Source organism: Mastigoproctus giganteus, chromosome 7 (genome assembly GCF_048544385.1).
Source record: "Mastigoproctus giganteus isolate SK-2022 chromosome 7, ASM4854438v1, whole genome shotgun sequence".
NCBI classification, from domain to species: Eukaryota; Metazoa; Arthropoda; class Arachnida; order Uropygi; family Thelyphonidae; genus Mastigoproctus; species Mastigoproctus giganteus.
In genome coordinates this window covers 183,455,211-183,473,221 of record NC_143581.1, presented here as the reverse complement: position 1 = coordinate 183,473,221, position 18,011 = coordinate 183,455,211, and the positions used below count along the sequence as shown (strand labels likewise).

General features: G+C 37.5%; 1 protein-coding gene across 4 annotated transcripts in view; it reads right to left on the bottom strand.

Annotated features, from left to right (window-relative positions):
- LOC150083382 (tyrosine-protein kinase CSK-like) overlaps positions 1-18,011 on the bottom strand; it is a 262,341-nt gene that overhangs the window by 230,154 nt on the left and 14,176 nt on the right. Inside the window, exon 1 of one of the 4 annotated variants that reach the window (XM_090378005.1) lies at positions 12,388-12,406. The exons of the other annotated variants lie outside the window; for them this stretch is intronic. The gene's annotated coding sequence lies outside the window, so the exon portion shown is untranslated. Of the gene's footprint in view, positions 1-12,387; positions 12,407-18,011 lie in introns of those variants that run through there. 4 annotated transcript variants of the gene reach the window in all.

Genomic DNA, 18,011 nt, shown 5'->3' with positions numbered 1-18,011 from the left:
CAGTTATATTTATTTTATATTGTTCATAATTTCTTTGTTTTTTTTCTAAGGTTCATACATTGAAACTTTGAAAGCTATTTTGAATTGGAACCATGTTTATGTGCACTTTTTAACCTAAAAGTGCCTCGAAATAACACCTGAAATTAAGCAAAATCTTCATGACTCGCCCTGTATATATTTGTCCATGATATTTAATTCTCTAATCTTATATCATTTAATTATATATTAAATGATATATGATCGACCAGGAATTAAATTTATGACTTTCACAAGAATTTAATGAGTTATTTAAACTACAAAGCGTTTAGGGCGTAAGCCTCAAGCTATGGAAAAGTCTTGACTATGTATAAGTATAGTGCGAAAGCATCAATAATACATAGCCAAATCTGAATGAACAGAATATTAGCAAAGCAGCATCGTTTTAAGTAATATTCTGTTCATTCAGATTTGGCTAAGTATTATTGATGCTTTCGCACTATACTTATACATAGTCTAGACTTTTCCATAGCTTGAGGCTTACGCCCTAAACGCTTTATAGTCTAAATACATCATACACCATCAGGCATCTCTCGTATTGTGGAGTTATACTTCATAACTGTTTTGTAATCACTGCATCACTTGGGTACCTACCCACCCACCGAAGAAGGGCCAAATAGCCCTGAACTGGTACGTGGGGGAGCCTGATGATGTCCGGAGTTTCCAAGGATAGGTAACAACAGTCTTCCCCACTGGGGAAGCGTTGCCTATTCAAGGAGTTTTTGAGTGGTGTGAGTTGAAGAAGTTACTGTCCCTTTCATTCTTCTACACAGTTTCTTTTCCTCTTCCACTCCTACTATTACTTTCCCCTCTACCTTTTTGCTTTTCTAAGCCTAATAGGGACAAGTGGATAGTCGAGTTATTATCCCACACATATACAAAATAGCCCTGAAACGGTGCCGTCTGGGTGGTGGTATCCATCTGAGAATAAGTAACATTAGTCTTCTCCTCAGGTGAAGCATTACTTCTTCGAAGTAGTAAAATATCATGGCAACTCGTTGTGAAGGTATTCACAATATGAGATATAACTTAAAACGATGCCACTTTGCTAATATTCTGTTCATTCAGATTTGGCTATGTATTATTGATGCTTTCACACTATACTTATACATGAGTTATTTAAATAAAAAATTTTAATGTATGCATTTGCACAAATGATTGTGAATCAGGATGTTCCAATCACAATAACAGGCGAACCAGCAGTGTAATGGAAAAGAGTTTTAGGTTTTTTTATTTACTTCAGATGAAGGCATTCCCCTCCCCCAAACTATTCCTTGATTCGTTTTAAAGGAAAAAAATGAATGATATAGGTGAGATATAAATAAAAAAGCACTGTCATGTGGAAGGGAATTTACTGATTAAATAAACTAACCACTGAACACTAAACTGGAACCCTATCTTTGACCTTTATAGTACCTATCATATTTTTCAGGCAATAAAATGCATCTACATTTTATAAATTAAATTTTGTGAACGAATATATTTTTTCATAGATATCTAAAACAGATTCACAAGATTACTAAACAAAATACTGGTGTAAAACAAAGCTTTTATTGTAGAAGAATGCCAAAAACTGATTTTTGTTACTGTTATGCTTGTCATCATTCGTATTCTTCAAAGATTATAACACCTTCAGTGGCATCAAGGGCACTGCTGAGTCCAAATTTCTTGAAAGGTGGCAGCCATGTCATGTTTCACTTACTCAAACTTTTTCCCATACACAAATTTGTGAAATTGTTGGTCACTTCACTCGTTCTGTTGGTATCAAATAATAATCTTGTGCCTCCATCAAGTTGATCTACATATCATGCATGAACAGTTTGTTAATTGAGATTTCAATACCTGAAATTATTGATAACTCAGGAATATCCTTTTTGTTGCTTCCATTACATGATCTGAAAACACTAAAATAAAAACACATTATAAAAGATAGCCTTTTCAGTTTATAATTTTGTGAGTTTTTATTATTAATTATTATTATTAATATTCATGTGATGCAAGGAAGCCTGAGGCTTATGCTGCACCAGGAAAAAAAAGAAAGTTCCCAAGTAACCCTGAGAGAGAGAGAGAGAGAAAAGTAGAAGGGAATCACCAAGAAAGAGAAGAATAATGATATCCAGCTCAGGACCCTGGGTGTGCCAAGCCCATACTCACCAGATGTGAGCCCCCGGAGTTTTGGACACTTTCCAAAAAAAAAGTGCATTTTATAGTTCAGAAAATCAGGTATACCTTTAATTCGGTGATGAAATATTTTTGTATTTGACTTCACTGAAAGATATTTGAAAATGTGAATGGTAAATGTTAGGAATTAATACTATAGTACTATAGTTGTAATTACAGCAATAGTACTTATAACTATTATACTACAGTTACTTATAACAATAATACCATAGTTATAAGTTTAGCATTCTTTTTAACCCTCTAGCCAGTGCATTTGAAATAGCAAACAAAATAAAATTTATGAATTTAGATATCCATTAGAATCACACAAGTGTAGATTTTGGTATTCCTCCAGTGTAATATTCATTTTTGATACCATCATTAATTATATTTTTACTAAAAATTCTTTATAGCACCACGTACATAAAAAAAAAAAAAAAAAAAACTCAGCCATGGAAACAACTTGAGGTTTCAGTTTTCTTCTTTTTTTTTTTTTTTTTTTTTTTGCCACTCACAGCAGTTTTTTTTTTTTTTTTTTTGCTAAGAAGACCATTTCGTATTTTGTTTGATCTCATTATACAATATACTGTCCAAATTAAGAATATCATTTTTGAATTTTCTCACTTAAGAAATTTTATATTTCACATTTCTTGCCTTTTATCTCAAAAAATTGTTTGGTGAAGTAAAGACCATATCATTGCTGCTATAATGGTTTTTGCATGCCCACTATATCTAGTGAATAAAAAATCATTTTTGCAAAGCAGAAACATTCTAATTTTTTTATTTAAACTAGTACACTCCATTAGCTTTTATATACACTACATAAGTACTGGGACTGAATTTTTATTTAAATAAATTAGCATAATATTTTGCCAATTATTTGCATCTGTTCTCAGACCTAAATGGATGTCACATGCAATGACGAGACTCATGTTGAAGAATGCATGGGATGCATTTCATTACGAGGTGATACAGAAGCAGTCTGCAATCAAACAGCAATCTGCAATCAAATCACAAAGGAGGTTAGGCAATTTAAGGCAAATTATGAGAAGTGTCTGGCAAAGAATGCAAAGAAAAGCAGCAAAGATTCTTTATAAGTGGTAATCAACGGACACTGCTCATCGTGGACTAATGTTATTAGTGGAGTCCCTCGGGGGTCAGCATTGAGTCCATTATTGTTTTCTGTATTTATAAATAATATTGATGATGGTATACCAAGCTTAATGTCCAAGTTTGCAGACGATACAAAGGTTGGCATGGTTGTTAAGGACACTACTGACGCTATACTGCTGCAACAGGTTTTGGAAAGGTTGAGCAGATGGGCTGAGAGGTGGCAAATGAAGTTTAACATTGACAAATGTAAAGTACTATATATGGGAAACAGCAACCCCAGAGCAACATATCAACTCTGTGGTACTACACTGACAGTGGTAGAGAATGAAAAGGACCTGGGGGTAATTGTGCAGGCAGATATGAAGTTCTCTGAGCAGTGCAGATGAGCTGCAAGAGTAGCTCATGGTGTCTTATCAATGATATACAGGAATTTTTCTAGCAGGGATAAGGAGGTGATTATTCCCTTGTATAAGGCAATGGTCAGGTCACACCTTGAGTACTATATACAGGTCTGGAGGCCTCATTTCAAGAAGGATGTAGAGCTGCTGGAATGAGTACAGAGAAGGGCAACAAGATTAGTGAATGGAACAAAGGGTTGCTCTTACGAAGAAAGGCTTAAGTTTTGAAAATTAGTGTCTAGAGACTAGGCACCGGCGAGGTTGTCTGATAGAAGTGTATAAAACCTTGAATGGTTTGAGCATGCTCAATGCTGATGGGATTCTGCCTCTTGCTCAGAATAATCACCTGAGAGGGCATAAATTCAAATTGAGGAAAGACAGATGTAGGATGGATGTGTGGAAATTTGCCTTTAGCCAGCGGGTAGTTGGTTGGTGGAACAGACTTCCATCCATTGTTGTGGAAATTGATAGCCTAAATAAATTTAAGGCTCAGCTGGACAGGTATTTCAAACGAACGGAGGGGTGAAGTGGAAGTTTTATTTATTTTATTATTAATTTTTTTTCTTTTGGCTGATGCTGCATAAGCTTGCTTTCTTGCATCATATGCCTCTACTAATGCTAATAAGACATTAACAATAGCCTTAATAGATGATGTTATCAAGGCAGTGATAGGTGAGTCAAAAAACTGCTAGCTTGGGGGGGTACACAGACTAATAGCTTAACTAGAGCCACAGGCCAAGGTGAAAGTAATTTTTACACTGCTACTATTGATACATGCAGCAGTTTGGAAAGCAAGGCATTTGGTGAGGGTGATCACTGAACAAATAAATACATGGGCTGTGTTAGTGTAACTAAGAGTAAGAACATGTGCATGTATACTTGCATGTACACTAATGCTAGGAGCATTGTAAATAAATTTGATGAATTTGAAATACTGATTAAGTCATCAAATGCAACCATTATACGAATAGCGGAAACACGATGTCACTCACATATAAATGATGTTGAATTTGAATATCAGGAGTACAATGATACAGGAAGGACAGACAGGACAGGACAAGACAAGACAGATTATGCTCTTAATTAAGAAGCATATTAAATCTAAGGCAGTGCATCCAATTGACATGAGTGACAGGTGTGCAATGTTAAGTTAGTTTGGTGTGATATAAGCACTAGGAAAACAAAAGTGAGAGTGTGTTATAGGCCTAATGACTGTGATGGGTATACCAAACAACTACACAAAAAAATAGAGCAATCCAGCAAATCAGAATGTATCATAGAGGATTTTAACTTTCCAGATATTGACTGGAATTTGTGGATTGGCAACTCAGAGTAGCAAGACTTTTGTGGATTTCCTGGATAAAAAAAAAAAAAAAAAAGTAAAGTGCAGCCATTATCAACCCACTGCAGGATGGAAGCCTCCTCAACAATTCATGCTGAGGGAAATGGACCATAATCTGCCACGCTAGTCCAGTGCGGGTTGGCAGATCGACCGTATTCAGCAGTCAGGGGCTTGAACCCCGGTCTACTCAAAGAGCGTGTGCTACTGCACTCCCGCTCCTGCCCACTCGGCTACGGAGGCACACCTTCCTGGATATTTGTTATCTACAGCAGCAAGTTACAGAGGTGACAAAAAGAAGCAATACTCTTAATCTGGTTATAAGCAATGTTTTTCATGTATTAAGAATCAGCAAGTAAAAGGTCTACTGGGTGGTAACACCACAGTGTACTAAGATGGAATTTAATTAGACATAACTACTGCCAAGGATAAAGGCTTTTTCTTTCATAAGGGTGACTACAGGGGTCTTTTGCTTTCATAAGGGATCATTAAATACTGTGCAGTGGAACCAACTGATGATGTTACCAACAGAAAATTCAGGGAAGTAACCAAAGAAGCTACTTTGCATTTTATACCAACAAAGAAATACTGTTCAAGGCTTAGACCTAAATGGATGTCAGAAGAACTATTTAGACATGTGGGAGAGAAGAAAAATGCATGGGATGCATATAAATTATCATGTGATAACAGAAGCCTGTGGCAGATATAAATTAGTCTGTAATCAAGTTACAAAGGAGGTTAGGGAAGTTGAGGCAGATTATGAGAAATCTCTGGTGAGATTTCTCATAATCTCAAATGCCAAGAAAAGTAGCAAAGACTTCTATGCTTATATTAACAGTAGAAGGAAGGGGTTAAATCACAATGGGCCACTTGATGTCTTTGGGTTAACTGTTGATGACCCTGCTCAGGTTGCGGACAAAGTGAATAGTTATTTTGCATCATTCACATATGGGAAATTTTTTGGGGAAGCGAATTCCAGAAGTTTATTAAACTCTAACAAGGAGTTAAATGACTTTGATAACTGACAGGAAAGTGGAGGAGAAATTGAAGTTGGACATAAAAAAGGCAATTGGGATCTATCCAATTATATTATATTAATTGTAGCCATAATTATGAGAGCATCCTTAGATTCAGATGAGGTCCCCAGGGACCTGGAGATGTGCAAATGTATCCCCAATTCGTAAAAAGGGATCAAAAGGCTACACGATTAATTACAGACCTGTTAGCTTAACATCTGTTTCAGGAAAAATAGTAGAATAACTGGTTAAAGAAGTAATGCAGGAGGACCATCCGGAATCACTGGTTAGGGAAGTAATGTAGGGCCATTTGGAGAGGCCCTGCATTACTTCATTGCAATCACAGCATGGATTTGTCAAGGGGCAGCCTTGGCTAACCAATCTGATAGGTTACTATGATGCAATGACCAAGGAACTGAATCCAAAAAAATATTTTTGACATCATACACTTGAATTTCAGAAAGGCTTACTGTTGCACATAAAAGACTGCTGTACAAACTGGTGCAATGTGGCATTAAGGGCAAGTTACTGTTATGGATAAAGGGATAGTTAAGTGGAAGAAGACAGAGTGGTTATCAATGGGCACTGCTCTTATTGAACTAATGTTATCAGTGGAGTTCAGTACTGAGCCCATTGTTGTTTTCAATATTTATCAATGATACTGTTGAAGGTATATAAGGCTTAATGTCTACGTTTGCAGATGATGCAAAGGTTGGCAGCGTGGTTAACGAAAGTCATCAGGAAAACTGGGCCGATGACCTGAGAAATAGTTGAAGTTTAACATTGACAAATGCAGGTTACTGCATATGGGTAGCAGTACACCCAGAGTAATTTATCAACAGTGTGGTATTACACTCAGAGAAGTGGAGAATGAAAAAGACCTGGGGGAGGGTGTTGTGCAATCATGCTGCCAGGAGGTAATTGTGCAGGCCATGCTGTCAATGCAAATGCAGATATGCTGCATGCAGCCAGGACAGCTGATGGAGTTTTTCAATGATATACAGAAACTTTGCTAGCAGGGATAAGGAGGTGATTATCCCTTTGTATAATGCCATGGTTAGGCCATATCTTCAGTACTGTATACAGGCATCTGCAGGGAGATCTGATTGAGATGTTTAAAACCTTGAATGGATTAAGTAAGCTGAATGTTAACGGTATTCTTCCACTTGCTGAGACTACACACGTGAGGGAGCATAAATTCAAGTTCGGGAAGGATAGATGTGTGGAATTTTATCTTCAGTCAGCATGTGGTCGATTGTTGGAATAAGTTTTTTTGTTATTTGGTTTTTAGGAGCATTAGCAACTAAGGTCATATTGCTCCAGAGATATGCAGTGGTCATTCCCTGACCTTTCCGCATCCTCCGTATTTGGTGGGCACGGGCTCGAACCCCGGTAAATGAGTTGAATAAATTCAAGAAAGAACTATACAAATTCTTGCAGGATATAGATTGGTGAATCATTTTTTGTTGTTGTTGTGGTGTTTTTTTGCAGCAAGGGCTACTATTGCCAAATTGTCCCTCTTGCACCATTTGCCATTACTACTAACAGAAAGAAGAGATTGAATCACATTGGTCCATTTGATATTGATGGTTCAACTGTTGATGATTCTGCTCAGGTTGCTGACAAACTGAATAGGTATTTTCAATTTACAATAACACAAGAGGAATTCTTTAGGGAAGGGGTTGCCAGAAGTTCATTAAACTCTAACAGGGAGCTAAATGATTTTGTGATAACTGAGAGGAAAGTGAAAGGGAAACTGATGAAGCTAAACATAAAAAAGGGACCCTGGAATGGATGGGATCTATCCAATTATATTAAAGGAGGTAGCAAAGTAAGTCAGAAAGCCTTTAGCCACAATTTTGAGAACACTGTTGGATTCGGAGGAGATCTCTATGGACTGAAGATGTATCTCTAGTCACACTTCGATCCCCCTTTGGGGATCGAAGTGTGACTTGAGCGTAATTAGACCTGTTAGCTTGACTTCCGGTCCAGAAAAAACAATGGAGTCACTGATCAAAGAAATAAGTCAGTGCCATCCAACAGGAATACAGTTGTACTGCAGTCACAGTATGAATTTATTAAAGAGGTCTTGTCTGACCAATCTGATTGAAAACTATGATGCAGTAAAAAATAATTTTGACATCATATATTTAGGTTGCAGAAAATCTTTGGATACCATTGGACAAAGGAGACTACTGAACAAACTAGAACTGTGGCAATAAGTGCAAGTTACTACTAAAGATAAAAGGATGGTTGAGTAAGAGAAGAGAGATTAGTTATCAATGGGCATTGATCTTCTTGGACTAAAAGTTATTAGTGGAGTCCCCCCCAGTGTCAGTGCTAGGTCCACTATTGTTTTTGATATTGATGAAGGCATTATGTTTAATGTCTAAGCTTACAGAACAAAGATTGGCAGAGTAGTTAATTACAATAATCAGGATCTGCTACTGCAAAAAGACCCATGAAAAATTAGACAGATAGGCTGAGAAGTGGCAACTGAAATTTAACTTTGACAAAGACAAGGTACTTAATATACATTACAGTAATCCCAGATGAACATATCAACCATATGGTATCCCACATGAAAATGAAAAACACCTGAAGATAATTGTGTAGATAGATATGAAGCTCTCTGAGCTATGCAGACAAGTTGTAAGAGCAATTCACAGGGCTTTGTCAATGATATACAGAAAATTTGTCAGTAAGGTTAAGGAGGTGATTATCCCATTGTATAAGGCAATGGCTAGGCCACATTTTGAGTACTGCATATAAATCTGCAAGCCAATTTGCAGAAGGATGTGGATCTGTTGAAATGGGTGCAGAGAAGAGCAGCAGGATTAGTAGTGAAGGGGAACAAGTGGGCGCTTTTAACAAGAAAGTATTAGTATTAGCACTGATAGAGGCAAATGATGCAAGGAAGCAAGCAAGCTTATACGGTTTCAATTGTGCAAATTACAGCACCCAGAGACTAGGCACCTGTGAGGAGGTCTGACTGGGGTATTTAAGGCTTTGAATGGATTGAGTAAGCTCAATACCAATGGAATCCTTCCTCTTGCTCAGACTACACACAAGTGGACATAAATTCAAATTGAGGAAGAATGGTTACAGTATAGATGTGTGGAAATTTACCTTCAGCCAGTGGGCAGATGATTGTTGGAACAAACTTCCATTTGGTATTGTGCAGGTGAGTGGTTTGAATAGGTTCAAGAAGAGTGACAGGTGATACGACAAGTGTTAGTTTTTTTTTGTTTTTTTTTTTTTGCTGATGCTATATAAGCTTGCTTTCATGCATCACTTGTCTACTAATATCAAATTGCTTTTCACTTTACTGCACATGCCGAACAAGATGATTGCTCCACTTTTTTTATAATAATTTGTGCAAAATCTTCTGCATATTTCAGGCTCTGCAAATTAATAAATTAAACAACTGCAGCAGTCAATGCTTTTGTAATGCAGCTTAATTATTTTCCTGGATTTTAACAACAATGGAAACATTGCATATGTTTAACATTTCTGATTAATATAATAGTAAATGGTAATAAAAATCAAAGTTTAAAAACCAAAATCAAGAACTAAAAACATTTTGTTTCGGCACACAGCAACAAACATAACAGTGACATATTTACTAATGTAAGCATAACAAACAAACAGTGCTTCAGTTACAATATATGCTTAGCCTATGTCATATGTATCAAAAAAATAACTGGAGATTTCTATTGGTCAAATTTTAATAAAATCTGGAAAGGATTGAAAAGGCCTTCTAAAATAGCCAAATATAAACTTTCATGAAAACCTAGCCATTGGAAGTGGATGATATTATATGTGGATGGACAGAAAAAGGAAATATAACTCCTAAATTTCTATATATAATTTTATTGAAATCTGGGATGGCTTGACAAACCTTTATAAAAGGGCCAAATATAAATTTTCATGAAAATCCATCTACTGGAAATCAACATGACACAGTATTTATAAGTGATCAACATTTTTCATGGAGTAATGTTATGATTGGAGTCCCGGAAAGATCAGTGCTGGCTCCCTTACTGCTGTTACTATTTATTAACGTAAACATTTCAAGTTTAATGTTTTAAGTTTTTTGGTGATACAAAAACAGCCAAGGTAATTAATGACAGTAATGAGGGTATGCTACTTCAACAAAACTAGATAATTTTTGAAGTGAAACTTCTTTAGGCATGCCATAGGCAGTTTTTACATGGTAATAACTTGCATCCATGGATTGACAAAAATCATCACAAAATGACATATGCCATACATAGCAGTGACGAATGGCGCAATCAGTACCCTTACACGCAGCCACAGTGTAACTCATAAGTCGCATTTATGTTTTAAATTGCTATATCTCAGCTTCTAGCAGTCCAATCTTAAAAATTTAAAAACCAAAATATTTCATTCGTCATTCTCTACCGTATTTAAAAAAAAAAAAAAAAAAATTTTCAACGGAAAAAAATTTATAATTTGTAAGGCATATAGAGCATGTATACTACTACCTGCAATGCGACCACCAAAACCACCTCCACTTAGTACAAGGGAGAGATCTGTAAAAACTTTATAATAAACTTGTAAAACAATTGTAAAATATTAAACCACTATAACATTGAAATAATAAAAGTTTCACTTAACTTCCACTATGCATGCTCAGCACGCACAATTTTTTTTTCTTATGTTTTTAATTATCACCCCACCTATGAAAGCTATTAGAACTATTACATATAATAGTAGAGTGCTATAGCACTCTACTATTATATGTAAATTGATAACTAAGATGACAGAAGATATTTGTTGACAATGGACTTGAATTTCTGGAGACTTTCAGGGAATACATGAAGGGAGGTTGTTCCAAAGGATAAACGTCGAAGAGATAAAAACGAGGAAAAAAAGTTTAGTTTGGTGAGTTGGAGCTGAACAGAGAATGAACATTAACCACTTGAGGCATATGTTCAGCATGATTTGGAATTATAGAAGCTAATTCAGCACAATAATGTCCACATCTACAGTGGGGAACAAAAAAACTGCATCACCTTAAAAAAAGTAACATTTGTAGTGAAACGTATATGATATTGTTTGATTACAGTCATTTTGTTTGTCACAAAGCTATTGCATCAGATAACACTTCTATTGCGTCAACCATTTCTATAAATACGGTGTCAGAAGGGTATACACGCTCATTAGTATCCTGTTTTGTGGAAGTGTAAGCATGGCTCTATATGTTCAGTTGACGCCAAGAAAAAAGTGTAGCTGTTGCTCTGACCCAGGAAGGGCTTTCTATGCTGTTATTTGGTTTTTAGGAGCATTAGCAACTAAGGCCATATTGCTCCAGGATATGCGGTGGTCATTCCCTGACCTTTCCGCATCCTCCGTATTTGGTGGTGACGGGCTCGAACCCCGGTCTAATCAAGAAGTGTGTGCTACGCACTGCTGCTCCTTCCCACCTGGCTACGGAGGCACCGGTTTCTATGCATGCTATAAAATAGGCTCCTACCGGTCAACAGTATCCCGGGTGTTGAAATTAAGGTGTGAAACCTGTGATGTGAAGAGAAGACCTGGTTCAGGCCATAAGAGGGTGGCTACGCCTTCCCATGATCGATATTTGAAACGGCTATGCCTTCGTAATCGCTATGCTAGTGCTTCTGATCTAAAACTGGACTTTGAGATGACTTCTGATGTTGAAACAAGTGCATGAACTATCCAAAGACAGCTTTCAGAATGTGGTCTGAATGCCTATCAGCCCAAGAAGAAGCCTTTGTTAACCCAACAAATGAGGAAGGTGTGACTTGCTTGGGCTAAAAAACGCATGTTTCATGGACAAAAGAGCAATGGGACACCGTCATGTTTTCTGACAAATCGAAATTCAACCTGCATGGCTCGGATGGGATTTGTATACATAGGTCAGAATATGAAAATCGGAGGCATACCATCCTGACTGCATAACACTGTAAAGTTCCCCACTGGTCAGATGGTCTAGGGATGCATAACAAGCAAAGGGATGGGGTGAATTAAGTTTATTAACGGAATGGTGAATGCAGAAACCTACACTGCTATCTTGGAGGAGTGCCTGAAACTTATTATTAGGGATCACCATACAGACGTCCAAAACTGCATTTTTCAACAGGACTTGGCACCTTGCCACACAGCAAAATTGGTAAGTTTTATGCTACCATATTTCTTTGATTCTAAGATGCCATCGATTGTAAGATGCACCTTAATTTCAGAAAAAAGGCTTTGATTCTAAGAAAAAATAATAAATAAAATAAATTTAACAAATATTTTTATTATAATTGAATTCAATTACTAACAACAATAGTACCGGTATTTATCAGTAAGTATGTTATTCATCACTTCCTTCTGAATCTTCTGAGCCATCGATATCTGCATCTGAATCAATATCAGAGTCTACTTCACATTCAGGGTCAGATTCTTCTGAGCCATTGTTATCTTCATTATCCCATAATATATCATCTCCTGAGCTATCGAGAGCACTGGTGATGCAACATTTAAATGAGTGCTTTACTATTCTTTCTGGGATCAGCTTCCAAGCTGTTGATACCCATTCTGCCAATTTCGATACCGGCGCTTTCTTAATTTTTCCGGAAGGTGTCGGCAGAAGGTTGTCGGTCAACAGCCAGGATTCATATTCTTTTCTCAAGTAATCTTTAAATGGTTTGTTGACTGAAATGTCAGTGGCTGCAGTTGGCTAGTCATGCCACCAGGAATCACAACCAAGTCACCACGTTTTTGCATGATTTTTATCTTTGACCCGTTCAGACAAATGTCCACGAAATGCATCAAGTACTAACATTCTGGGTGGGTTACGAAGACTTCCAGGACATCTATTCCACACAACATTTAGCCAGTCTTCCATAAGCTCTGCCGACATCCATCCATTTTTTTGTGCACACACAATAACATTTTTGGGGAAAATTTCATTCTTCGGTATGGTTTTTCGATTTGTTGTTATGTTGTTATTTGGTTTTTAGGAGCATTAGCAACTAAGGCCATATTGCTCTGGGATATGTGGTGGTCATTCCCTGACCTTTCCGCATCCTCCGTATTTGGTGGTGACGGGCTCGAACCCCGGCCTAATCAAGAAGCGTGTGCTACGCACTGCTGCTCCTTCCCACCTGGCTACAGAGGTGCCGTTTTTGATTTAAAATTAAATATGGTGGCAACTTTTGACCATCAGCAGTGATGCATTGCATCACAGTGATACGCAGCTTTTCGTAGCCCATGCTTATAATCTTGATTTCTTTAGCACCTTTAGCATTGACAGTGTAATGTCGAGGCATATCGAAGAAGACTGGGTTTCGTCAGCATTTCCAATTTGACTAAACTCATAGTTTCTTTTTTCCCTTAATTTCATCACCTATTGCTGAAAGTTAATCAGCTTCTGTTGTAAGTCTGCAGGAATAATTTTAAAGATAGATGTTCGGCGCCTTAACGATAATCCACTATGATGCACGAGTAGGCCTGACGTAGCCCAGTGGTCAGGAGCGAGAGTGCATAGCACGCGTTCCTTGAGTGCACCGGGGTTCAAGCCCGTGACTACTAAATACGATAAATATTTGTATTGACGATTTATTGTAAACTCTACTGACTTGGTTGTCGTGCCGGAGTATAAACAGAAAATTTATTTATTTATTTATTTATGTCGCACCAGCCGCGACTGTCTTAAAAAATTATTTTCTCTATTCCGAGGGACTTGGCAATTTCTCCAGCTTTCAATTGCGTGGCTTGTCGAGTGATGGGTAATCCTTTTGCACGTGTCTCCATTACAAAACACAGCTTCTTCATCGACTTGTGGAAATCTTCCTTTCTTAGGCCCTGTAAAGCACTTGGTTGTTGTTTTACACGAAAATATGGAATTGTGATAATTTCTCCAACAACGAACATTTACTTCAATAATGTCAAAATGTCGACCCACAGCTCTATTTCCATGTTCTTTTGCGCAATACTTTTCATTTCAATGCAGCTTCATAGTGCAATCTTTTTGACATTTTAATGTGCAATAAGGGATCAAAATTAACAAAATACAGTAATTCCATTTATGTACTTTCGAAGATACAAACAAAACTTCCTAGTTTTCGCTAGCTGAGCTCCACTATAATGAAATAACGGTGGCTTCACATTTCAAAAGCACATGAAATCGCCCACACCACTTTATTCTCCATTGGAATTGGAGAATGCGATAACAGTCACACTTGGAGGCAGGGTTTCCACATAAAACAAAACGTGTGGTGCTGTGCAAAGCGCGGGAAAATTAAAAAAAAAAACTGCGATTGTAAGACGCCATCGATTCTAAGACACCCCATTTTTAGAGATGTTTATAGGGGAAAAAAAGTGCATCTTAGAATCGAAGAATTACAGTATTTAATGATGAGTTTGTCTACTTGTCTCATAGGGCTTAAAACATACTTACACCAATGTTTTCCCTTGTTTTTCTCCCTTAAGGTGCAGTCATACCTCAGAAATGCTGGTATTACAGTGTTGGACTGGCCCGGCAACAGCCCAGATTTGAACTCTATTGAAAATTGCTGGTACATAATGTTATCTAAAATTGCTCAGAAGAAAACAACAAGTAAGATTCAGCTGCAGGAGAGCATTGTAAGGGTGTGGTACCATGAAATTGGGCAACCGTATATCCACAAGTTGATTAACTCTATGGTATTCTCCACCTGGGGCTTAGAGGGGAACAGGTATCCTGTGTGTTATCAGACACTCAGCCTAAAACACTGATGGATCCAATATCTCTCTATTACAGAAGATTTAGGAGAAGTCCGGTTGGCATGCCTCCCTAAAATCCACTCATGCACACCTTCTCGATGGTAAGCCCTGTTACGTCACTTAGGTGGCAACGAACGTGTAGAGTGGTTCTCTTCAAGACGCCTGGTCAGCGTGAAGAGGAAAAGACCAAACCCTCCAGCAATGAAAGCACAACAATACAAATGGCCCTCAGTCCCCAGCAGCTTTCACTCCCCCTCTTACGGCAGCGAGAGGATCAGAGTGGAAGCAGAGGGTGCTAAGAATCTCTGGGTACGACAAGGCTGTCATGCACGGAAATTGAACTTGGCCTGTTATAACGTACGATCACTCATCGGTGAAGACAGGATATTAGAGCTGGAAAAGGAATTAGAAAATGTGAATTGGAATATCATCGGTTTGGCTGAAACAAGAAGAAGAAATGAATCACTTATAAGTTTATCAAGTGGAAATCTGCTGTACACCAATGGAAACAGTGAAAGAAGTGAAGGTGGAGTTGGGTTTCTGGTCCATAAAGATTTTAAAATCAACATTTTGGAATTCAAAAGTACATCACCAAGGGTGTCAAGACTAATACTCAAGATTTCTAAGAGGTACAAGTGAAGATTATAATGATTTATGCACCAACATCGAGCCATGATGATGAAGAGGTTGAAGAAATGTACACTGAAATTGAGAGTCTTCTAGATGAGCAGAAAACCCACTACACTATTATTATGGGGGACTTCAATGCTAAGGTTGGAAAAAGGCAAAACAGCGCAGAAAGAGGAACTATAGGAAATTTTGGAATTGGTGAAAGAAATAAAAGAGGTGAAAGACTTGTGGAATTTGCGGAATCTCAAGGAATGTCAGTAATGAACACTTTTTTCAAGAAAAGGGTGAACAGAAAGTGGACATGGAAGAGTCCAAATGGATTAACAACTAATGAAATCGACTTCATCCTCACTAACAGAAATTATATTGTGAATGATGTTACCGTCCTGAATAAGGTAAATGTTGGAAGTGATCACAGAATGGTAAGATGTACACTTGATATAGATGTAGGAAAGGAAAAGAAAAAACTGACTCGAGTAAATAATACAAAGGTCTTTGAGATAACAGAAGAGGAGAAAAAGCAGTATGTACTGGAACTTAAGAACAAGTTTGAGCTTCTGCAGACAGCTCAGGACCAAGATATCAACGAGGAATATTACAACTTTCTGAAAGTGATAAAGCCCAAGAAACCTATAGGGAAACAGAAATCCAAAGAAGAAAAAATTAGTCTAGAAACACTTGTCATGATGAACCAAAGACGACAAGTGAAGAGCAAGAAAAACACTGACAGGGAGAAAATTGAGTATACTGAGTTATGCAAAGCCATTAGAAAGAGACTCAGAGAGGACATAAGAAGATTTAACACAAGAAAAGTAGAACAAGCATTAAGGGAAAACAAAGGATTTAAATCAGCAGCCATGAGCAGTAATACAGAAAGACAAATGATACTGAAACTGAAGAATAGCGATGGTGTACTTATAAACAGAAGAGAAGGCATAATTCAAATAGCAGAAGACTACTATAGAGAATTATACAAGAAGCAAGGGAATGATACCAGCAGTGGGGAAGATGGATTGCAAAGTAGCAACACATACGACATACCTGATATTCTTCCTGATGAGGTAGAACATGCATTGAAGAAAATGAAGAATCGGAAAGCCCCGGGGGAAGATGAAGTTACTGTTGAGTTGTTAAAATTGGGAGGAAGAGACATAACACAAAAACTGGCAAGGCTCTTCACAAAGTGCATTAGAAAAGGTGTGATGCCTAAGCAATGGAATAATGCAATCATAGTTTTGCTGCATAAGAAAGGAGATAAATCAGAAATTGGAAATTATAGACCAATTAGCTTGTTATCCCATATCTACAAGTTGTTCACAAGGGTCATTACTAACAGATTAGAAAGAATACTTGATGAGAATCAACCGAAAGAGCAAGCTGGCTTTAGGACAGGATTCTCAACTATGGATCACCTTCACGTAATATCACAGCTAATGGAGAAAGCAAATGAATATAAAACACCATTATGCCTGGCATTTGTGGATTATGAAAAGGCATTTGACTCCATACAGCATAAGGCTATTGTTATTTGGTTTTTAGGAGCATTAGCAACTAGGGCCATATTGCTCCGGGGATATGCGGTAGTCATTCCCTGACCTTTCCGCATCCTCCGTATTTGGTGGTGACGGGCTCGAACCCCGGTCTAATCAAGAAGCCTGTGCTACGCACTGTTGCTTTTTCCCACCTGGCTACGGAGGCGCCTACAGCATAAGGCAATGTTTCGAGCACTGGAAAGACAAGGCATAGATACTCCATATATTATGATTTTGAAGAAAATATATGAGAGTGCTACATCCTTTATTAGACTAGACAAAGACAGTAGCAAATTTAAAATCGAGAAAGGAATTCGACAAGGAGACACAATATCTCCGAAGCTGTTTACTGCTGCCCTTGAGGAAGCTTTCAGAAAATTAGACTGGTCGCAGAAAGGAGTCAATGTGAACGGAGAGTACCTAAACCATTTACGATTTGCAGATGACATTGTGGTCGTAAGCCACGATCCCAAAGAATTAGAGGAAAATCTTAATCAGTTATGCACAGTTAGTAAGGATTTTGGACTAAAGATGAATATGGCTAAAACAAAAGTAATGATGAACAAGTATGCCACGGAAAGGGAAATAATGATTGAAGGAGCAGTAATTGAAAAGGTGGAGTCATATACTTATCTGGGACAAGTTATTAGCTGTAATAATGATAAATGGCTGGAAGTCAAGAGAAGAATAAATTTTGGATGGATAGCATTCAGGAAATATAGTCACATACTGAAGAGCAATATCCCAGTTTGTCTGAAACGTAAAATAATGAATCAATGTATACTCCCCACCATGACTTATGGAAGTGAAACTTGGGCACTCACCAAAAGAATGGAAGAGAAGCTAAGAACTACACAGCGAAGAATGGAACGAATTATATTGGGAATCAGACTGTTAGATAAGAAGAGAAACACATGGATTAGGCAGCAAACTGAAGTAAAGGACATTCTTATCAAAACTAAAGAACTAAAATTGTCTTGGGCAGGACACATAGCTCGAAGACATGATGACAGATGGACTAAGAAAATAACAGAATGGTACCCAAGAG